At 37.0% G+C, this 23,272-nt stretch overlaps 1 protein-coding gene across 6 annotated transcripts in view; it reads left to right on the top strand.

Moving 5' to 3' along the window:
- Nucleotides 1-1,851: 1,851 nt before the first annotated feature.
- The window catches only part of ZNF644 (zinc finger protein 644), a 107,413-nt gene continuing 85,992 nt past the window's right edge, over nt 1,852-23,272 (top strand). For 3 of the 6 annotated variants that reach the window (XM_043575540.1, XM_043575544.1, XM_043575539.1), the window contains exons 1-2: nt 1,893-2,188; nt 2,988-3,585. The gene's annotated coding sequence lies outside the window, so the exon portion shown is untranslated. Of the gene's footprint in view, nt 2,189-2,987; nt 3,586-6,500; nt 6,546-23,272 lie in introns of all 6 variants that reach the window. The other 3 variants (XM_043575542.1, XM_043575541.1, XM_043575543.1) reach the window with 3 other exon arrangements.

Genomic DNA, 23,272 nt, shown 5'->3' with positions numbered 1-23,272 from the left:
TCTCTCTTTCTTTTAAAAGATTCTTAGTCAGATGCACTTATCAGAGCATTATTTTATTACAGTGAGTAGAGGTGCTTTGTGAATTTTCTCCCAGGGTCAAACTGTTTACAACATCTTGATGTTTATTCTCAACTGCCATTTCCTTTCAATGTCTTTAACTATTTTGGCACTGTACTACATACCTCGTCCTTGGATTTTTCCAGTTGCTTACATATTTGTGTTCTTTTTGCATTACCTTATTCAAGCTTTCCAACCTTATCAAGCTTTTTGACATCTATTTTGTAAATAATTTCATCAACTAGTACTACTTTTACTATTATAATTACCACTATTACTTGTACTACCATATCTATAGCATTACAATTTAGTTGCTGGATTCTAGTATCCACAAACAGCATCATTAGTGAGACAAGTTCCTGATCATGGTTGACTTCTAAGTGGTTCTGTTTGCTTGTGGCAAGATCCGCCTGCCCATCAGTTAATTGATAGTGTATGTTCACAACGGAAGCAACAGAGTTTGTTGGCTTTTTTTGTTTTTGTTTTTGTTTTTTTTGTTTTTATGTTAACTGCTTCTGTACGGATACAATGTCATGAAAATTTTCATAGTACATAGGATTTTTATTAATTGTAAGTCTAATAGTAAATGGAGACTGTCTGATTTTAATGATCCCGCAGATGAAATGACCCAGAGGGCACCCCTCTCAATTGGCTGAAAAACCATTTTCATTTATATAGTATTATCTACCCACTTGTGTAAATAAAGAAGGAAAATTCACATTTTAAAGAGTCTAAAGAGCTTCGTGACTTTGAGAAAATTACCTAGCCTCCCTTTGCCTCATTAGGTTGTAATGAAATTAAATGAGTTGGAGCAATGTTTGGTACCTAGTAAGCACTCAAAAGTGTTAGCCATTTTTATTATTAATTAATGCAGCAAGTGTAAATATCTGTTCTTGGGGATCTATGTCTGCTGCTGCTGATAGTCATGATCATACAGGAAAGAGAATGTCCCTCATTCTTGTCAAATAAGCACAAATATGGTGTATTTCTCTGAATGCCAATAACATCTTGAGGGTTTGGAGAAGCACAGTGTATGATGGTTGCTAAGCTAATGAAAGGTTTGTTGTTGTTGTTGTTGTTGTTGTTGTTTAAAGAAGAAAACAGATTCAGAAAAGATGAAAAATTTATTAAGACAGGACTAGTAGATTCCTTGGGAACTTTTGGTTCATGTCAAACATGTTAGCAACTTCTTGTTTGCTCAGTTCGAAAGCAAGAGAATAGCCCCAAGTCAGTGTTTCTCAAAGTGTAGTGTGTGAAACTCTGTCCTCAGACTCTTGGGGTGGATGCTTGTTAAAAAGGATGATTTCCAGAACTCTTTTGGGACCTACTGATTCTTTGAAGGGTTAACCAGTATCTCAAGTGCTTCTTATATAACCTTAATTTGGAGACTTCTGGCATAATGAGTAACACAGGGACAAAGTATCCTCCCTGCACTTGAGATTTGAAAGAATCAAATTGGGCCAAACCCAGGGCACCTTTTAGGGCAGCCTGCTCCGCTAATCGAGTTGCCACATTTGATGCTTCGCCTGGCCATCAAGCATCTCCCAACAATTGGCTCCCTTAAGATCCAAACCTTCCTCTGCCATTACAGTTGTGACTGGCAATCTTGAGTTCCTTTGCTCTTTTCGTCAACAGTAGGACAAGAAAAGGAATTTTGGCACTCTAGTGATTATGGAAATCAAATACGGGCCTGTTCCACCTTAAAGGGCCTAGGCTTGCCTAAGTGCTTGGGTCTTGCAGAGTTTGGGCACCACCATATTTGGAGCGTGCCTACTTTGGGGCGGGAACCTCCTTGAGAGTGATTAGGTCAGCGCTGGGGGAGGTGACCTTGTTTGGTTTCTGGCACCCGAGAACAGTGGTGCACTGTTTCTGCTGCCCCCGTTTGCCTAATTGGCCCAGGCGCTCCACCAGAGCAAAGCCGCCCTAGAACTCCTCGCTGGCCGCCCCCGCGGCTCGCAGCTCGGTAGAGGCGGGAAAGCAGCGCGCCTGCGCCGTGGGAACCGGGGCCGGAGGCGAAAAGCGGGGAGCGGAGGGGGGCCGTTGGAGCCGAGTAGCGTACAGAGCGGCGTGTGACGCGGGGACGCCGCGCGCTCCCAACGTCGCCCCGGTTTGACGCACACGGCACCAAACTGTGAGTTTCAGGGGTTATTTGGTCGGATTCTCCGGGACTCGAGTGGGTTTCGGGCCTCTGGGCTGTGGCGGCGGCGGGATTGAGGGTGGCGGAAGAACTTGGGGGACCCGACCTTCGGCGCTCGGGCCCGGGGAGCTACGCCCTAGGCTGGGTCCCAGCCATCCAAAAGGACGCGTTTTGCCGCACAGGCTAAGATGGCGGCGGCGGCCGAGGAGGCGGAGTTGGTGCTACACAAGGAGCCCGGGCCCCGGGTTCGGGGAGGCGGCGGCCGCGGCGGCCGCGGGGGGCGGCGGAGCCTGAGGTGAGCGGCGGCCGCCGCCGCGGGGCGGGACTCGGCGGAGAGTGGGTGGGTGGGGGGGGGGGAAACCTTTCCGCGGCGGCGTCGGAGGATCCGGTAGCGGACACAAAGGGGCTGAGCTGGGCACTAGACTTGGGGGTTTTGTTTAGTCACATGAAGCCGAGCAGCCAGTGAGCAGTAGGGGGAAGGGGCCGAGATCCGGCGGCTTGGGGAGCCTGGCGGTCGCCATTGCAACGCACTGAGTAACGGGGCGGTCCGAGAGCAGTCACCAACCCCTCTCCGGGGCTGCTCGGTTTGGGCCAGAAGCGCCAGCTCTGGCATTAACTGCACACACCCCTCCCCTTACGTGGGACCGGGACCGCATAGACCTCCCCTCCCCCTGTTCTGCAAGATCTTATGCCGCTAGGTGCCTGGGAAGTAACAGCAAGAGGTAAATCGCCCAAAGTGTTTGGGTTGCCGGGGGCTTGGTGGGTGTCCAGCTAAAGCTTTTTGCTTCTCCAGGTCTGATTCCCTGGCCTTTGTGTCCCTGGGAGCTTAATCTCTGCCAGAGGAAAGCAGGTGTGCTCCACTTCTCCCGTGAACCTGAAGATGAGTTGTCCCAGACCCTTCTCAGTGATTGGAAACTTAGGTGGTGGAGCTAAAGGTTTCTTGTTACGAGACTTCCACAGACGACTCTCGTGTTGGGATCCATCCATGGTTTAGCAGCATTAGTGGAAAACTTTCCTTGAACTGCCTAAGTAATATTGACATAAATTTAGTTGTTATAAAACTTTCATGTCTAGACTTCACATTTTGTGTGGTCATTGAGAAGTACTCCACAAGGGGGTAAACACAATGGGGGCCTAAATGATGGTCCTGTTTTGTATACAAGTCAATAATTACAACAGGAATACCAAAACACCATCATCTCTTCTGGCCAGTTCTGACTAATGCCAGGCTTGTTGCATCTGGATGATAGATTAGATTTGCCTTAATAGTATATTGCCTCTCTGCAGTAGTTTAGTTACATTTCTTTGGTCCAAGAAGAAGGAAAGCATTTCAAAAAATAGACAACTCAAGTTACTCAAAGGAAACCTGCTGTTTGCCTTCAGTGTCATGTGTAAGTATCCAGGGAAGTTGATGGCAGTAATACTGCTTTGGTAGCTTTGGTGAGAAAAAATTGGTTTTTATGAGGAAGTTAGAATTTCGACATTTTAATAGGTGAAACATGAAGGCTTGACCACTGTTGATGCAGTGATATGTATATCCCTGTTAAAACCTCTGTAGTGTGGATTTTAGAATTGTGACACTGCACTTACGGCTACCTCATACTTTGTATATTGGTATTAACTAATGTTTGAAGTACAGAATTTGGGAACAACTAATGTTTTGGCCGGGTCACGTTAACAAGAGTAAGTTATGTGATTGCAGGGTTAAAGCACATTTGGATTGTTAACTTTAGATCTCTGTTCAAATTAAAATTTGAATTTTTTAATATGACTTAAAACTTTCATTTTCCTTGCTTCTTTGAGATACAGATTTTCCCCCTTTAACTTTTCATCTTTTAATAGAGAACACTCTTACTGTATTAACGAATAGGAGATACATCAACATTGACAAAATGTGTTACTGAATCATGTGGTTTTGGAGTGGAAGGAATCTCAGGGAACACCTAGTTTTACCCACTGTTTTATAATATATTAATGACCAAGTATGATTAAGTTAGTGAATAATGGAAAATCGTCTTTTCAACTTCTACCTCATTGCTCTTTTCGTTGATCACGTTGGTGGGATGAAAAGGTGACTGTCTGCAGCTAATGGTTAAAATAAAACATTTAAATAAGTGTGCTTGAAAACACTTATTAGATACTATTATATTAATGAGAACTTCTGTGACAAGAAGTTAAAAAGTTTCAATTAACATGATATGGTGATACAGTTGTGAAAGTGACTTTCAGTGAAATAGTTTCAGATACAAAATACAGATAATTTGGGGCCAATGTTGCTTTTGAATTGTGAGGTTTTCAAAAAGCAGCCTTGACCCAGAAATTAAAACAAAAACAAAAACAAAAAACCAGCTTGATGAACTTCTTGGAAGATTTGAAGTAATTGCCATTACTACAAATTATTACATAAGAAATGCGATGCTGAAAACAGTGATGCTAGTGCCTTCATTTTGTAATGGTAGCTTTTTTATTGGGTGAATGGCCATGACACTTAGATTAGCCCTTGTTAAAAGCAACTTTTTAAGATTTACTACTACTGAATAGTAGTAGATCTGTAAGATCTGTTAGGAAATTCAAAAGTAGCAAAATCGGGGCGCCTGGGTGGCGCAGTCGGTTAAGCGTCCGACTTCAGCCAGGTCACGATCTCGCGGTCTGTGAGTTCGAGCCCCGCGTCGGGCTCTGGGCTGATGGCTCAGAGCCTGGAACCTGTTTCCGATTCTGTGTCTCCCTCTCTCTCTGCCCCTCCTCCGTTCATGCTCTGTCTCTCTCTGTCCCAAAAATAAATAAACGTTGAAAAAAAAATTTAAAAAAAAAAAAAAAGAAAAAAAAAAAGTAGCAAAATCACTTATGGTGGGATCCCTCAGTTCTTTAACTTCTTTGGATATCAAATATAACAAAAACTATTAAATCATATTGAGGTTTTAAAGCTTTTATTGGTCATTTAGGGTACATTTAAATTATTGATTTTTCTAAGAACTACTTCTTAATTTTGAACACTGAGTAGATTTAATTACATTTTAGTCATGTGATAAATCGGATTATTCTCAGATTATTAGTAATTACAAAGTGAGTCTGTTATCTGCAAACCTTAAATATTTTGCAGTTTTAATTTGTTATTCAAGTTATATGAGGAAGAGTTTGGGTGTGGTTGAATTGAGACTGTATTGGGTAGCATGAGAAGAGGAGAGACTCAAGGACAGTCACTAGAAGTGGTGAGGATACCTAAAATTTAGACAGATTGGTTGTCAGAAAAGATCAGGTTTATGCCAGATATACTGTTAGTGTTAGGGTTACCTCTTTAGACTCTTCTCAGGGTGTGGGACCAAAGGAAAAGAGTGGATCTTATTTTTGTAGGAATGCTTTTCTCATGATTGCTTTTCAGGCAGCCTTAAAGGCAGCAGTTTGCCCTGAATTCAGAAATAGGTATGCTGAATTATCCAGTCCTAATTTTATACCAGTCCTTTTAAAAAAGTGTTTTTAATTTAATTGATAGCTGTATACAATAAAACATGAGAATAAAGAATAGCAATTATGATATTTTGGGTAGGTATTCAAATGAGTTCTAGTTTTTTACACTTATTATCATTAATCCCTATAAAGACTGTCTCATAGATGGAATCTGTAAATGTTTACAAAGTTATGAGATACAGCAACAATTAAGGCAGTTCTAGATGTATTGTCTGTTAATAGAAATAGTTGCTTTTAATATTACAGACCATTTACATCTTTGAATTTTCAGAAAATTGACAGTAATCAATCTGATTCTAGCACTAGCTCACCCTGCTGGTTGGCTGAAGAATTTCTGTTCTTCTTTTAAAAACAAGTGTAAAGATCACTTGAGATCTAGAAGGTAGAATAGCAAATTAAATTCATGGTCTTTCTTCAGGAAGGTGGGGGTCTCCATGAAAAGGGTGTTTCTCATCTCTAGGGTCGTAGTTGCTCTACTGTTAATTTTTTTCTAAGATCTGCCAAATTTGAACTATGGAGCTACTATCTTTGAATTTAGGAGGAACTCTTAATTATGGGGAGATACTATGTTTTTGTCCTTTTCAAGGACAAGGTTCAAGATAGGACATCCTTTGACAATTGAGAAATGTTAGCAAGAAAAACAAAAGGTCCTGTGACATAACTTTCCAGGAGGAGAAAAGCAGAGGATCTCAGGGGGAAGAAAAGAAGCATGCCAGGACAGAAGCAGCAGTGCACACTTCTGGATGGAGGAAAGTGAGGCTGGATTGAGATTAGTGTTTCTAAGATATTTCCTTTATACTCTCCCTCTACTAATCTTTGCTTTACCTCTTCTGTTTGCAAGCTGTAGCCTTCCCATTTCATTTGGGATTCTTGGAACTGTGATCTTGTAAGTAACTTTGTGAAAAGTATAGATAAGTGGTTTTTTTCCTTGTAATTTAATTCTATTAGTCTAGATTGTGGTACAGTTGAAGTTGGTTGGAGTGATAAATATGATTTTAGGTATTAAGCCTTTAGTATGTATATCTTTCATTGAAGTTGAAAATACAGCTTTTAAAAGCTTTTAAAAGACTTTTTGTACAAAGTTCAGAAACTTAAATAAGTCAGGAGTGAAACGAATAATTTAAAATAAAAAAAATGTAATGAAGCGTTAGGATGAAAGTACTTTACAGCTTACAAAGCATGTTTATCTGTATTCTATCAATTATATATCTTTTCTAAAAGATTAACACTTTTATCCTTTCTTCTATGGTGTTTATCCTTTTATTTGAAAGCTGAATGCATATTTTTTTCATCAGTTTCTTGAGGAAGATGATGATATAACTAGTATTTTCAAAACACCACTTATTGGAAAGAGAATGATGGCCATTTGTTTGTTGAATGGTTTGTGAAGGTGGATAAAAGCCTTGCCTGTTGCTTACTGTTGATTTGCTGAGTATTACACACATACACACACAGACAAATGTGTATTTATACACACACAGGAGATCATAGTTGCATTTATAATTGTATATGAATAAAGAGATAAGATGAGCTAAGGTTTAAAAGTATAAGCTTTGAAGTAAAGCTGATGGGGTTAAAATCTAGCTGTGGGGGGGTACCTGGCTGGCTCAGTCAGTAGAGCATGTGCATGTGACTCTTGAGACTCGCTCTCAGGGTTGTGAGTTCAGGCCCACGCTGGGCATAGAGATCGCTTTAAAAAATCTAGCTCTGTGAGCATTAGGCAAGAGGATTTAACAATAATAATCTTCATAGAGGCTTAAAGTTTACATTACATAATTCATGTAAAGTCCTTAGCTTTCTGGTACACAATGGGTGCTGAGCAAATGTTAGCTTTTATAATAATAGTAATAGTTACTATTATTGTTTAATTTTTTTATAATAACTTGAAATTTTCACCTGCGAGTGATTTGGAATTACATACTTTTGCTAGTGTTCCTTTTTTAGACCCATGTCTACAAAGGGAGGGTTGTTGATAAAGGAAGTTAGATGCAGGCATCAAAGTGTGCCTTCTCCAGTTCTAGCAGCAGAAGCTATTAACCAGGTTCAGTATTTCAGGAACACATTCCCTTTTAGTACTGTCAGCTGATGAATAAATGCACTTGGGAATGAGTGCATTTTAATGTGAAGTTGTTTCCCAGCCAGTGTGTTGATTTATCTTGGTTAAAACATCCTGAATTTCTTTACTGGCCTTTAAATTTTTGACCATTAGTGGCGGGAAGAGGGTGCGTGGCTGTATGTATTTGTATATGATATACTTTTAAACCCCAGCCAAGAGAGAATAGCTTCAACTGCAGCTAGATTGAGGAGAGGTATGTTGTCATTTTGCTGCTTTGTCTGAGTCAGGAGAATCTCCTCAAACAGCATTTCCTTTTGCTGTTTTCCTCTCCATACTTTTCTTTGTTTTGTATTTGGGCTGGTATGGTCTTAAACTTACTTGTATCTTTAATTTTTCTTCTGCCACCTATGTCCCCCACCACCAACATAGATTTTAAGCTTTTTATTTAAAAGCTAGTAAAAGTAATTTTAAGTTCATGTGGCAGAGAGGTGTGAGCATGAAAAGTTAGAATTCTGTTTCAGATATGCTTAGTATTTTCAGCAGTTTGGAAAATGAAGGAGAGAAAAGTCACCCATTTCTTATCACCATTATATAATCATTAGTATTAAAGGAAAGGGAGATGAGGGGCGCCGGGGTGGCGCAGTCAATTAAGCATCTGACTTCGGCTCAGGTCATGATCTTGTGGTTTGTGGGTTCGAGCCCTACATCGGGCTCTCTGCTGGGCTCTCTGCTGTCAGCTTGGAGCCTGGAGCCTGCTTTGGATTCTGTGTCTCCTGTTTTCTCTGCTCCTCGCCTGCTCATGCTCGCGCTCTCTCTCTCTCTCTCTCTCTCTCTCTCTGTCAAAAATAAATATTAAAAAAAATTTTTTTTTTAAGTTAAGGGAGATGAGACCAACATTAAGCATCTACTCTGTATTCCTTATAATAATGTTTGATGTATATATTCCCGTTTTATATGCAAGGAAACAAACTCAAACTCAGGTCATGTAGATAGTAACTAGTACAGCAGCCAAGTTTGAATCTTAGGTATATCTTGATTCTATAGATGAAATCTTTCTACTCTGCTTTCCCCTCCTTTCTATCTGTACTTTAACCTAATTATGCAATTTGTAAGTTTTATTTCCTACTTATAAAACATTATAAAAGCATTTTTCTGCCTACTCTTATTTTAAGCGGTGTCATATTGCCCACATTGTTTATTCATACCACCATATAAAGGCTCTTTGTCTTGGCTGCTGGATATTGGTACAGTGATATTGGTCAAAGTGGAGACTGCCTTTTTTCTTTACTGAGTGACCAAGAAGAAAAATAATGAAGGTTAATCAGAACTAATACTCTCTGGGATTAGAAATGCTACAGGTTTAATAATACCTACCTGGTGAGACATTTAACTCAAAATTGGATATATGTAAAATGTAGATGACGTTTTCAGTTTAGGCATGTGAAAACAACTTTTCCTATATTTTTATACTTTGAAATGCTGTGAGTTTCCCTGTTAGAAATATTTAAAAAGTGATATTAAAATTAAATAGGCACTTAATTTTGTTTGGTTACTATTTGTAATTCCTAATGTAATAACCTTTATAAAAGGGAAAATACTGAATTCTTATACTTTAATTGGGTGGATGACATATATTTAAAGATAATTTGTGGGGCTTTTATAAATAAATTGTGCAGGGCAGCACTGACCAATAAGAATATGTTGTTGTGCTACAAATGTGATTTAAATTTTTCTGTAGCTATGTTAAAAAATGAAAAGAGGGGTGCCTGGGTGGCTCAGTCAGTTAAGTGTCGGACTTGGGCTCAGGCCATGATCCTATGGTTCTTGAGTTCGGGCCCCACGTCGGACTCTGCTGACAGCTCAGAGCCTGGAGCCTGCTTCAGATTCCGTGTGTCCCTCTCTGTCCCTCCTCCACTCACACTCTGTGTCACTCTTTCTTTCAAAAATAAATAAACATTAAAAAAAAATTTTTAATGAAAAGAAATAGGTAAAATTAAATTTATTAATGTATTTTATTTAACCCAGTATATTCAAAACATTATTCCAATAATTGAGCTATTCTGCATTCATTTTTTTCACGTCAGGTCTCAGAATCAGAAGTGTGTGTTCTGTAATTAAAGCACATCTCAATTCAGACTAGCCGGACTACAAGTGCTTAGTAGCGACGTGGCTTTTGTATTGGACAGTGCAGATATAGTTAGTTCTGTACACGTATGGAGAAAGGATAAAGTAGGAATTGAAATGAGCCTTAAAGGGTAGCTAAGAAAAGAGTCTGCTGGAGAACAAATCTGTAAAGTGATGGGAATTAAAATAGGAGACATAATTTGAAATCAGATAATAGAGTGACTTGAATCTAGTTTAAGGAATTTGTTTAGTATGGGGGATGTGTGTGTATGAGATATTGTATGTTGGAGGGTGCCTAATCATGTCTTGTACATGAGCAGTTAATATCAAATTAATATTTAAGTGAGTTAATATGAGGCAGAACGAGGGGCACTTGGGTGACTCAGTGGGTTGAGCTTCTGACTTGATTTTGGCTCAGGTGATGACCCTAAGGTCATGGGATCAAGCCTCATGGTGGACTCCATGCTGTGTGTGGAGCCTGCTTGGGATTCCCACCCCCCTCCCCCTGCCCATCTCAACCCTGCTTACGTTCTCTCTCTCTCTCTCTCTCTCTCTCTCAAATATGCACACGTGCACACACACACACACGCATGTGTGCGCACACACACACACACACACGAGGCAGAACAGGAAAAATGCAGAAGAGTACTCACAAAGTCTTGTAGGTCTTCTAAGGGGAAAAAGTGTGCTTAGGGAATATTGGTATTCTCTGATTAGCCGTATGATGGAGAATGATCAAAAAGGAATTGAATTGAGAAAAGGTTTTTAGATTTGACCATTTTTTGAAGTTATTTTTATATGTTTGATTTAGGTATAACTTACATACAGTGAAGTGCACACGTCTTATGACAACACCTCAGTGAAATTTTTCATAGAAGCATACACACGCGACTTCTCAGATAAAGACAGTAAACATTTTCTATATGGAAAAAATTTCCAATTCCCCCTCCAAAAGTGACTACTGTTTTGGTCTCTATCACCATAAATAAGTTTAGCTTATATTTGAACTTGATTATGGCATATTTGTCCTCCTTTCCAAGGGTAGTGAGAGTTGATGACTTGAATCTCTGTCCTTGTTTGGCATTATGTGAATTTGGAGGTAATCAGTTGATAGGTGGTTGGTACCATAGCTCTACTTTTTTTTTCCAGTGTGGTTTATACCAAGATCAGAGAGGTGTTTCTTAGTTTTCATTAATATTGATTCTTCAGAAGGTAGTTTTATGACTAGAAATTTGTTTAGAATGCAGAGATTTGAATTGCTTCTGCAGATAACATAGTTATCTGGCTTGCTTTCATTACAGTATTCTCTAGGCATATAGCCAAGAAGTAGGTAGACGAGGTCTTGGATTGCCTCCTAATATAGAGGTCTTTTGGAACCTTTTTAATAGTAGCTTCTAGGCATTATGTAAGTTAGCTTTCAGGCATTGCAGGTTACTTAATAAGGTATTTGAGTGTTTCTGATTGTGATTGTAGGGATAAGAGTAAATTGGTGTACTTCTGTTTACAGCTAAGTATGCATTCTTAACCTGAAAGATTTTGACATTTATTTATGTGTAAAGAACCTAGAATGTTACCTTAAGGACAGTTACACAAACATTTGAATGGTTAAAATCCATGAGAGACACTTTACAAAATGAAAACTGAAGTGGAATTATTCATCATGATTTTGACTTCTACTGCTTGAATCAATTCTGTTTTTCAAACGGAATTAATGGTTACAACATTGTTTTTTATAAATACTGAGCAGCAGAAGCCTTGTTTACTACTGCAACAATTGGTGCTTTTGGGAGAAATATTTTTATTTCTCAAATATGTATTTTATAAAGTTGAAACAGTACCTAACAATGAAAATATGTATCTTTACATCCTAGTATGCCTAGTTTTGAAGAATAGATACGTTTCGTAAATTTGTACAGAAGTGGACATGAAAATACTTTCTCATTAACATTTGGATTATGAATGCTTTTGAACTTATGAATGAGAATATATAAAGTTTTGTTTTTTTAAAATATGTAGTAAGCTTGCTTAATATACTGTAGCCCTAAGAATTTTATAGTTGTCTTGAAATAAAACCTTACATATCAACTTCTCTTATGTAGGTTTTGCATTTATGAAGTACAGAAGGCTAAAGCAAATTGGTTAGATTAGACATTGAAAAAGTGTGGTTATTATCTACAAAATATTAAGACTTTATATAATATCTTTTGGGCCAGATTTAGAAAACCACAAACAAAAACAACTAGAATGTTATTAATTAACAGCCTTAAGAGCTTTAAGAGCTGACTTCTCCAGCTAGAAAAAAATATTTTTAAGGGTATGTTCTATGTTTTTGTGTTGTTTGGATGAAAATGATTGTTATATTTGTATTTAGTTTTGGGAGATTGGATTTTTTTTGTATGCAGAAAAACCTTATTTTTGTGGTTGTATGTTCTTCAACCTTTGCTTGTTTTCACTGGGGTAGTTATTATACAGAATTCACTTAGTATCTTACTAGGGTAAGAATGCTAATATATGGAGTAAAGGATATGGTTCCTGCTCTGAAGAACTTATGATTTAAGACACAACTTGAAGAGGACTTAATAATGAAGCATTTGAATTACTGAGTTGACAGAAAATAAAATGAATGGTATCTAGTAAGACTGGACTAATTAATTAAGCTCCTTGGCAAAAATATTTTTCTAATCTAGGTTTTGAAGAAGTAGTATGAAGATTGGTGGAGAGGGAAGGAATATTGGTGGAGAGGTAGGGGAAAAGTTATGTGAAAAAAGCACAGAGATGGAAATTGTGGAATGTAAGCGTTTCCCTTACTCAAAATAGAGTCTATTTTAAATGAATGTAAAGAAGAATAAATTTGATAAGATGTGGCCCGAGCTGGGGGAATCTAAAGAAGTTTGGATTAGAAATTAGAGATAAGGGATACTCCTTAAGGCCACTGAACAGAAATAAATGAATAAAAATAAAGAAAGATTAGTAGCCAGATAGAACATGATTTGAGAAGAGATTGAAGTGAGGAAGGCCAGTTGGAGGTTATTATCTTGGTGGGTGAGAGGGAAGAGTAAGGATGGGTAGTTTTAAAATCAAGCAAGTGAACTATGTGGCTCCTGTTTGTCATGCAAAGTTAAAATAAGAATGGAACACTTTTATCGTCTCATTGAAAATAAATTTACTTGGACACACAATTTGCAAATAAATTATTAACACTAACTGGGATACATTCACCTTGTTCTATTAAAAAACTGATGAGCTTTTAAGTTTGGTTTGAAAACGAAGTAACACCCAAGGAAGTTATGCTGTAGTGGTATTTTCTGAATTGCTACTACTTTGAACTAAAAAAAAATTACTTGAATATTAAGAAGAGCTTGTAATTGTAATGTTGTATTCTGAGTTATAATAGTATATTTTAGACATGGTTTAAGAGACATTCTGATTGGTATAGGAGTTGGTGGGAAAACAGATAATAAAATTAATAACCTGGAGTACCAGTGTTTAAATTTGTTTTAAAATAAATACTTATTTCAAAATTTAGGAATAGTTGAGAACAAGTGTGTTGGTAGGGGAAAAAATAATCCTTATAGTTCCCTCTGAGCAGTAGCATTTTTTGATATTTAAGATGTAAGATGTTTGTCTTTATTCGGGTTTTTAAGGGTGTTTAAATGGAATGGATACTGTGTCTTACAGTAAGATTCTTGTTTTTTTATTTAAAAAAATTTTTTTATGTTTATTTATTTTTGAATGAGAGAGAGACAGAGTGTGAGGTGGGGGAGGGGGGGTGCAGAGAGAGAGAGGGAGACACAGACTCTGAAGCAGGCTCCAGGCTCTGAGCTGTCAGCACAGAGCCCGACGCAGGACTCTAACCCACAAACCGCGAGATCGTGACCTGAGCCGAAGTTGGACACTCAACCGCCTGAGCCACCCAGGTGCCCCAAGATTATTCTTAAAAGAATTAGAAAAATATGAAAAAGTTTAGAAGTAAAATAATTAAAATTTTTTATCTCCCTTTTTTAGAGTTATTAAATAGAACAGAATTTGGGAGTTTATAGAGCCTAGGAACTTAAGGTAATATGTTAGTCTTAGTTTAACAAGTTTACATTTTAACTGTTCTCACAGTTAATAAAGACTTAATTTCAGTAAAGAAGTTAGTGAGATTTCTGGCAACATGATAAAATAGGCAAGTACATTTGACTGTGTCCAAGTTACCTGTTAAGACATCAACTAAAGTAAAAGAGAATAGGCTGTCCCCTATTGTCACTGGAAGTAGAGATCCATCCATCATCTCTGAAATTGGTATTTTGGTATAAAGAGTATGGGTGAGATGGGATGACAGTAGAACTATTTACTCTTCTCTGATTATCCTGAACTATTGATATGAGAATAGGAAGCTTGCATGAAAGCCCTCCCCTGAACCTCTTAAATATTTCCCTGTCTCTACCCATTTGTGCCTGGAAACTTCTTAGAAATAGACCTGTTTCCACCTTTGTGCACTGCTTGGGTCTACGTAAGCTGAGAAGCAATGAAAAATCATCACATGCTTGAGAAGAGGCTGCAGTTTGAAAGGCCAGATTGACTATTCCGTATACATTGAACCTCCTGAAAAGCTCATACAGAAAAGAGGTGGAGGAGATAGAGATAATTTGTGGCTATGATAGGATCAAAAATCTTGTGCTATGGCATTGAATGCCTTAATGGTGACTCTGCCATTAAGAGTGGTAGAAATGGCATTCTAAGAAGATGTCCTTTAGTGTGATATTGCTTGTCCTCCTTCCTCCTGGTTCATCTTATTTTCCAAGACTTACCAACTCCCTGTCAAGTTTGATTAACTGATAGCCTTCCAGCAGCTTTTTCTTAATTTAACAGGAATTGGTCCTCCTCACTCTCTGCCTTTGCAGATTGGATTAAAAATTTTTGGTGTGTAGTTTTATGAGTTGTATCTAAGACATAGTAGGAAATCCAAATCATTAAAAATAAAGGAACGGCAGGGTGCCTGGGTAGCTCAGTCTGTTAAGCGTTCGACTCTGCATTTTGGCTCAAATCATGGTGTCACAGTTCACAAGTTAGAGCCCCATATCAGACTCTGTACTACCAGTGCAGAGCCTGCTTGGAATTCTCTCTCCCTCTCTCATCTGCCCCTCCCCAGCTTGCATGCTGTAGTGTGCACACGCTCTCTCTCTGAAAACAAATAAATTAAAAAAAAAAAAAAAAGGAATGGCAAAAATACTAAAACAAGTTCATCACTATCAAGCAAAGGATAAAACCTTTTCTAGAGTAAAATGAGTGAAAAAAATTTTTAATTAATAAAAAGTTAGAACTAAACTCTATCAGCTTGAAATTGTGTGTGATAAACAGCATTGAAACATGAAGTAGAGTAAGTAATGTTTCGTTAGAGAAATTAGTAACACCAGTCTTTTTACGAGAGTTTAATTTACCTCTCAGAAATTAATAGATCAAATAAATTAAGGATATGAAGATTTGAATAGCAATAGATTTTATTTAAAAGATGTATGTCAACCTTTGTTCCAAACAGAGCATACAACATTCTTTTCAAATTCCTGTGAATTTTTTAAAAAATCGTGTTTTGAGTTTCAAAGAGAATTTGGGGTTCTAAATAAGAGGAATGGCGTAGGCCAGTATTTTTTTTTTTTATTAAACAATAAAACTAGATATTAAAGCCAAAATGATGTTAACTACTTGCTTGGATGATGAAAACTGTGTCCTGTTGGGATTTAAGCTTCAATTTCGTACTATTTAGAAATGAACAACGAGTATACGACATGAAAAAACAGATGAGGTTAATATTCATTTAAACATGATGGGTTAAAAAACTTTCATTTACTTTGCTATCCCTACTAGAATTGGAATAGTGGTTTTCGTTTGTTTTTTTAAAGGCATAGGGTGTCAGGGACAAAGAAAACTGAAAAGTTAATCACAGAAAACTCTGGAGGCTGAAAAGCAACACGTAGTAACTAATTTTGTAGATCTGAGAAAACTGAATTTTCCGCTTATTTTTGGGGAAGGCCTAGAATTGGTGCCGTAGATCCTGGGGTTCTTCAGAAATTGGTAGCTTCAGGTACTTTTGAAAGAATTGTCCAAAAGTCTATGATAAAAAATAAGGAACACTCATGGTACCAGGAGAGGGTTTCTTACCCTCAAGTTTCTTCTCTGTACTGGAGAACTCTACACACAGCTTGGGTTAAGGGTGTCATACTAAATAGTATTGACTAGAAATCTACATCCAGGAATCCTCCCCAGCCTCTTTTTCTCTACTGGTCCTGAGAATACTGGGTGTTAGGCTTATAACCCCAGATGTGAGGTTGGAAGATTAATCCTGTTATAGCAAACTAATGATCAGGAAAAAAGGCCAACAGATAATAACAGATGTGGATTCACCCAGAGAAATGGCCCAGACTGGTCCACATCCTACACTGACACCTACCCATTAACACAATTTATAGACAGCCTTTAAATGTTTCATTTTCAAATATGACATTAAGGATCATTTGAAGATAACCTCAGTATGAAAGAGAAAGAAATAGAAACAGTTCAAGAAGAAAAAAAGTTACTGGAGTATGTTTGGAAGTAAGATAAATTCTATCTTTGAAGCAAGAAAGGATGCTTGCTTTAAAAAGAATACTCAGAAAACAAAGAAAAGCTCTTAGACATTTAGAATATGAAATAATAGAAGGATTGGAAGTACAGGATATGACATTAATAGAAAAGCTAGAAATTTAGAATGTTAAATACTTAGTAGAAGGTTGGAAGATAAAGTTGAGGAAATCTTCCAGAAAGCAGGACAAAAAGAGATACAAAATAGAAGGTAAGAATATGAGAGGATCATACTTGGTGAATTCAACATGTAAAAAATGAGAATTACAGAATGGGGAAAGAAATGTGTGGAGGAAATTAATAATTGAACAAAAAACTTGGGTTTTCACACTGACAGGGCGCACGGAATGCTCTGCATAGTGACTAGGGGGGAAGAACCCACGTCAAAGTACATCATGGTGAAATTTCAGACATTAGAAATAAAAGGAAGTTCCTAAGAGCTTTCTCGTTTGAATATATAAAAGGGATTAGGAATCAGTAACAATGGAAAGTAATTGTTAATGGAATAATGCCTTCAAAGCATTTGAAGGAAAGGTATTTCCAAACTAATTCTATACCTTGCCAAGCTGTCAAGTGTGGGAGTAGGCTAAAGTTATGAAACGTATGAGGTCGTTGGAATATTTATTTCAATTGCACTCTATCTCAGGAAGTTACTAGAGGACGTGGACTTTATCAAAATGATGAGGTAAATCAAAAAGAGAGATTATCGAGGAAATAGGATCCAGTACAGGAGATAAGTAAAAAGAATGCATACCTAAAATAATGGTGAAGGGAGATCCAAGGAGTGTGGCTGTGCAGCAGGTCTGAGAGTTATTAATTTAGATTGGAACGAGAAGCAAAGGGGATCTAGATGGTATGTCTTGAGAAACGTGTGTGTGCATGCACACAAAATAGAGGGGATTTTTGTGATTTTATTCAAAAGGGACGTTTATATGTAGTTTTCTTTTCCTGTGATGTCTTGGTTTTGGTATGAAGGTAATAATGGCTTCATAAAATGAATTAGCAAATGTTCCTTCCTCTTCTTTTTTGAGGAAGAGTTTGTGGAGGATTGGTGTCAATTCTTAAAACATTTGGTTTAAAGGTAGATTGTACCAGAGAATCCATCTAATCCTGGTTTACTTTTGGTAAATTTTTTCCTTATTTAATCTCTTTAACTTATAATGCTATTTGGATTTTCTACCCCTTCTTGAATCAGTTTCAGTAGTTTTTCCCCCTAAAAATTTGTCCGTTTTATGTAGGTTATTTAATGTGTTGCTATACAGTTGTTCCTAATGTTCCCATATAATCATTTTTATTATTATAACACCAATAGTAATGATCCCTTTATCATTCTTGATTATAATAATTTGTCTTTTTTTTTTTTTTTTCTTGGCAGCCTAGCTGAAGGCTTGTAAACTTCATTGATGTTTTCAAAGAACCAACTTTTGGTTTCATTGATTGTTCTGTATTATTTTTCTGTTCTCTGTTTCATTTATTTATGCTGTAATCTTTGTTTTCTTCGTCTGCCTGTTTTGCGTTTAGTTTGTTCTTTTTCTGTGTTTTTTTTTTTTAATTTTTTTTTTCAACGTTTATTTATTTTTGGGACAGAGAGAGACAGAGCATGAACGGGGGAGGGGCAGAGAGAGAGGGAGACACAGAATCAGAAACAGGCTCCAGGCTCTGAGCCATCAGCCCAGGGCCTGACGCGGGGCTCGAACTCACGGACCGCGAGATCGTGACCTGGCTGAAGTCGGACGCTTAACCGACTGCGCCACCCAGGCGCCCCTTTTTCTGTTTTTTTTTAAGGTCAAAGTTTAGGTTTTTGAATTGAGATCTTTTTAAATGTAGGCATATATAGCTATAAATTTCCCTTTAAACACTGCTTTCATTTCATCATTTAAATTTTGGTGTGTTGTGCTTTTGTTTTTTTAAAAATTTTTTTTTTCAACGTTTATTTATTTTTGGGTCAGAGAGAGACAGAGCATGAACGGGGGAGGGGCAGAGAGAGAGGGAGACACAGAATCGGAAACAGGCTCCAGGCTCTGAGCCATCAGCCCAGAGCCAGACGCGGGGCTCGAACTCCGGGACCGTGAGATCGTGACCTGGCTGAAGTCGGACGCTTAACCGACTGCGCCACCCAGGCGCCCCTGTGCTTTTGTTTTAATCTTAACGTATTTTATAATTTTCCTGTGTGATTTCCTTGACTTCTTGTTTTTTAGGAGTTTGTTGCTTAATTTCCACATATTCATTTCCCAAATTTCCTTCTGTAACTGCTTTCTAGTTTCATTCCCTGGTGTTTGGAGAACATACTTTGTATTATTTTATTCCTTTAAAGTTCTTGAGACTTGTATTATTGCCTAACATATAGCTTATACTGGAGAATGTTCATGTACACTTGAGAAGGAAGTGTTCTGCTGTTTTGAGCGGAGAATCCTGTACCTGTCAAGTCTAGTTAGTTTATAGTGTTAAAGTCTTCTGTCTCCTTGTGTTGTTTTGTTTGCTTTTTTTTTTTTTTTTTTTTTGGTCTGGCTCTATCCATTATTGGAAGTGAGTTAAATAAGTCTCCCAACTATTTTTGTTTGTTTTTGTCTGTTGTCTATTTTTCCTTTCAGTTTTATGTTTCTGTTTCATATGTTTGAGTCTTTATTCTTAGGAGTATATATGTTTATAGCTGATCTATAATTTTTGATGAATTGACCCTTTTATCATTATAAAATGTCCTTCTTTGTCTTCTCTAGTAACATTTTTTTTAATGTCTATTTTGTGTGATAAGAGTACAGCCATTCCTGGGGTACCTGAGTAGCTCAATCAGTTGAGTGTCCAACTCTTGATTTGGGCTCAGTCATGATCCCAGTATCATGGGATTGAGCCCTGTTTCAGGTTCTGTGCTGAGCGTGGAGCTTGCTTAAGATTCTACCCCTTCCCTTCTGTCTCTCTAAAGAAAAAAAAAGAGTATAGCCATTCCAGCTCTTTTTCTTGGTTATAGATTGCTTGGTATATCTTTTTCCATCCTTTTACTTGCAGTTTATTTGAATCAAAAGTGTCTTTGAACCTACGGTGTATCATCTCTTTTAGATAATGTATAATTGGGTTGTCTTTTTTTACACATTCTGTCAGTCACTTCTTTTTGATTGGAACGTCAAGTTTATTTGCATTTAATATAGTTACTGATAAGGGAGGATTTATGTCCACTATTTTGTTACTTGTTTTGTGTTTGTCTTAAGGTTTTTTTCTGTTGTTCTTTTTTCCTCTACTGTTACCTTCCTTTGTTCTAAAGATTATTTTGTAGTACCATTTAAATCCCTTATTAGTTTTTTTTCACTATATATTTTTTCATTGTGGTTGTCCTGGGAATTGCAATTAATAACTTTACTTCAATCTAGTTCAGATTAATAGCAACTTAATTTCAATAATATACAAAAGTTTTTCTCCTGTATAGCTCCATTTCTTCTCTGTCCTTTGTGCTATTATTCTCATGCAAATTATGTCTCTATATGTCTCTTAAATCAGAAGAAAAAAGTTACAAAATTAAAAGTTATTTAATGTTCTATATTTTATATAATATATTTTATGTATATTTTATATTGTATCTTTAATATTTACTTACCTAGCTACCTTTACTGTGCTCATTATTCTTCAGGTGGATTCAAGTTATGGTGTAGCATCCTTTCATTTCAGCCTTAAGGACACCTTTCAGTATTTCTTGTATATTAGGTCTCCTGGCAACCAGTTCTGTCAGTTTTTGTTTATCTGGGAATGTCTTAATTTCACCTTCATTTTTTGAAAAGTAGTTAAAGAATTCTTGGTTGATAGTATTACTTTTTCAGTACTTTGAATATGTCTTCCCTTTGCCTTTCTGGCTTCCATGGTTTCTGGTGAGAAATTATTAATTTTATGGAGGATCTCTATACATGACAAGTCACTTATCTCTTGGTTATTTCAGGATTCTCTGGTTTTTTAGTTTATTTATAGTAGTTCGTTGAGTTTTTTGGATGTTAGGTTAATATTTAGGGAACTTTTCAGTCATTTATTTAGATATTGGTGTTTTTTTTAATGTTTATTTAGAGAGAGAGAGATAGCAAGTAGGGGAGGAGCAGAGAGAGGGGGAGAGAGAATTCCAAGCAGGCTCCACACTGTCAGTACTGAGCACAACATGGGCTCGAACCATGGGCTCAAACCATGAGATCATGACCTGAGCCAAAATGAAAAGTCAGACACTTAACTAACTGAGCCATTCAGGCACCCCAGATATTTTTTCTGCCCTTTTCACTTCTCTCTCTCTCTCTCTCTCCCCCCCTCCCTCCCCCTCTCTCTGAGACTCCCATTATGTGTATGTTGACATGCTTAATGGTGTCCCCCAGGTATCTTAGACTCATCTTTTTTTTTTTTTTTTTTAAATCTTTGATTTGTTTTTCTTTCTGTTTTCAGAGAAGTAATCACAATTGACTTATCTTCATATTCACTGATTTCTTTTTCTGCCTGTTCAAATCTGGTGAAAATTTCTAGTGAAGTTTTAATTTCACTAAAATTTTTTACATTTCAACTCCAGAATTTTTTAATTCTTTATCATGATTTATATCTATTTATATTTTCTATTTGTGGGACATCTATCTCATAACTTTCCTTTGGTTTGTTAGACATAGATTTCCTTTAGTTCTTTGGACATGTTTAAAATAAGCGATTTGTGAATGTGGTTGTTAAGTCTAATGTCTGTGTTTCCTTGGACACTTTTTATTGAGTGTCTTTGTTTTCCCATGTATATGAATGATTTTCTTTTAAGCCTTTTTTTTTTAAGTGTTACTGTTTTTTTGTTGAAAACTAAATTTTTAATAATGTGGAAGCTTTGATAATAGATATTCTCCCTTCCCCAGTGTTTGTTGTTGTTACTGTTTGTTTCTGTTTGTTTATTCTGAACTAATAAAATTGAATTGAGTAAAATCTGCTTTCTTTAACATGGGTGACCACTGAAGTCTCTACTCAGTGAGCTTAGTGTTCAACTAATAATTCAGTAGAGGTGTCCTTAAATACCTGGAATCAGTGAGTCTCCCAGTTTTTGTTTAGAAGGTCTGTGTGTGTTGGGGCCTTCAGCATTCAGAAGAGAATTTTGTAACTTTGCCTTACTCTTAACTTGCTGCTTGTGTAGAGCTTCACGCTAGCCAGAGGTGAGTGCTTAGGGCCTTCTCAGTTTTTTCCTGAGCTTGTGCACATACCTGTGCTTACATATGACCATCTAGATTCTCAGGAATATTTTGGAACTTTTCGAAGCACCCAGTTTTTCTTTTTAAGCTCTTTTGGTTAGCCTATTGTTTGTCTCAAGTGTTAGTCACTGCCTTGGTCAGCTGCAATATGAATCAATTGCCTCTGATAGTTTGTGACAAATACCCTTGGGGCAAAGAGTTTTGTTTTGTTTTGTTTTGCATGGAGGGAGCTCTGAGGTCAAATTAAGATAGCTTTAGGAGTGGGGTCTTCCAGGAAACTACCAGACATGTCAAATAATGACAGTCCTCTGGGAATGTAGTAGTAGAGGCAGTCCACCTTCTTCTGCCCCCCTGATAGAACTGCCAGGCTGTTAGTTTTCACCAGGTTTGTGGACTGTTGACTTTCAAAGCTACTATAAAGCTGGAGTGGGAGGCTGAGAATAGGGCAAAATAAAAATGCCACAGTTTGCTGGTCTTACTAAAATATAGCTATCTTTCTTGAATAAATTCTCCCCAGATTGCTGTGAGCCTTTGGTTAATTTCTAGTTTGGAAAATGTTGACACTATTTTTGCCAGTGTTCTTGGTTTAATGGAGATGATGCTTTTCAAATGTCCTTATTTTGATATTTTTGCTTATGTCTTACTGTTGAGTTTTGAGAGTTCTATATTCTGTTTTAGATGGCAGTCTTTTGTTAATGTAGTTTACAAATACTTTCTCCAACTCTGTCACTTTTTAATCATCTTAACAGGATCTTTCGAAGGGTAAAAGATTTTTGTTTTGATGAAGTCCAGTTTATCAAGTTTTTTTCTTTTGTGGGTCATGCTTTTGGTGTTATTTCTAAGAACTCTTTTTCTAGGTCTAGATCCTGATGATTTTTTTGTCTTATACAGGATTAATAGTTTTACATTTTATGTTTAAATCTATAATCCATTTTGAGTTAATATTGGTATAGAGTGTAAGATTTAAGTTGGTATCCTCTTTTTTCTTCTGTCTGTATATTCAGTTGCTGTAGCACCAACTGTTAAAAAGACATTTTTTCTCCATTGAGTTGCTTTTACACTTTTGTGAAAAATTCAGCTAGCCATCCTCAATAGGGCTTTGAGGAGGTTTTAGAAAATATAGAAGGAATACAGGGAGTTAATTCATTTTCTCATGTAGGGTTCGGTCAGATCCAAAGTGAAAAATCCACATACAAGTATAACTACATTGTTTAGAAATCAGGGGTAGGGGAGGGATGGTTAGAGAAGGGGTGGTGGGTAGTCTTGATTTTCATAACAAGCTTTAATTGAAATCTTAAAAGAATGTATTTGAATAATTTTAATTAAAGTAAAAACAAAATAGTATAATGCCAATGCTTTACTCAGGGGAAAATTCAAAGCCTTAAATGTCTATATTTTTAATATTGTAATGTTTTTAATGTGGAAAAAAATACTCAGAATAACACATGGTAAAAATGTACAACTTTAGAATTCAGAAGTGCATACCTTCTTAACCCTAGTCAAGAATTTAACACATTGCCAGTCCTTCCACTCTGTTCCCTCCCAATCAGCCTCCCCCCTTGTCTTTGGGAGGCTACCATCCCACCTTTTATGGTAGTCACTTTTTTGTTTTATATTTTTATTACTTAAAAATACATTTTTGAGGTACATATTTTT

Source organism: Prionailurus bengalensis, chromosome C1, assembly GCF_016509475.1.
Source record: "Prionailurus bengalensis isolate Pbe53 chromosome C1, Fcat_Pben_1.1_paternal_pri, whole genome shotgun sequence".
Lineage (NCBI taxonomy): Eukaryota > Metazoa > Chordata > Mammalia > Carnivora > Felidae > Prionailurus > Prionailurus bengalensis.
The sequence above is the reverse complement of the archived record's forward strand: the minus strand, read 5'-3'. Positions and strand labels throughout refer to the sequence as shown.